Below are 1,061 nucleotides of genomic sequence, written 5' to 3' on the forward strand. Positions count from 1 at the left end.
GACCTTTCTGCTTCCTGTCTTTCCCATAGTTCCTGGGCCAGGGGCTTCCCGGAGCAGATGGTCCTTCCATAGACTCATTGTCTGAAAATATTTATTCAGTATTATTAAAAAGATGGTGTCGTGACAAGAAAGAAAAAAGCCCAGCGGGTGCCCAGCGATCCCGGAGCAAGCGCCGCTGTCCTCCGGCCTAGGAGGGTGACCACCCAGCTCCGAGCTGCACCGCGTGGCCATTTCCAGACTCGATCTTACACCTCGTGATGTGCACTTAGCACTGTTTAAAAAGCACTTGCCCATGTGGCGGGACACCACGCCTTTGCTGTCCTTATTTACACGCAGGGCTGAAGATGCGCCCAGGGCCTCACCCGAGCTCGGCGAGCGCCTGCCACCAAGCCGGAGGTCAACGTCATCTTCAAGATTGCCCCTGCTTTTAAGATCATTTGGAGGGCTTTGCGCTCCTTCTTCGCAAGCTTTTGCCCTCGTTTTTCCTTAGCAACTGTTCAGGCCGGTTTTTCATGGACAGCAAAGCGACCCCGCGTACTTCAATGGCCCCGGCTTTTGCATCTATTTCATGCCTTTTCCTTGGCATGAATTCCCACGGGGGTTAGAACAGAAGGAGCTGGTGACCAGCTTTCCTGGGTGTTGTCACCTTTCTTTCCTCTTTATTCTATCTATTTATTCTTTGCAGTGCTGGGGGTGGAACCCAGGGCCTCACACACGCTACCTCTGAGCCACACCCCCAGCCCTTTTCTAGATTTTTTTGTTTGGGTGCTGGGGACTGAGCCCGGGCCTCTGGCCTGCCAGCCGAGCGCTCTACCACTGCGCTCAGCCAGCTCCACCTGTGTCTTTTCAAAAGGGCCATGACTTGTGGTGCCCTGGGCTGCAGGGTGAAGTTCCGAGTCTCCGTGCGCTTGCGAAAGCTGGCTGTGGCCTTAAAAGCATTTTTAAGAATAACTTAGTAACTATAAAACAGTCCCTGGATGCTGCCTCAATCTGCCCTCCTTTGATTCGTACCGAGGATAAACGTTTCTCAATCCGGGGCTCAGAGCACCCGAGCTTGGCGG

Source organism: Sciurus carolinensis, chromosome 1 (genome assembly GCF_902686445.1).
Source record: "Sciurus carolinensis chromosome 1, mSciCar1.2, whole genome shotgun sequence".
Lineage (NCBI taxonomy): Eukaryota > Metazoa > Chordata > Mammalia > Rodentia > Sciuridae > Sciurus > Sciurus carolinensis.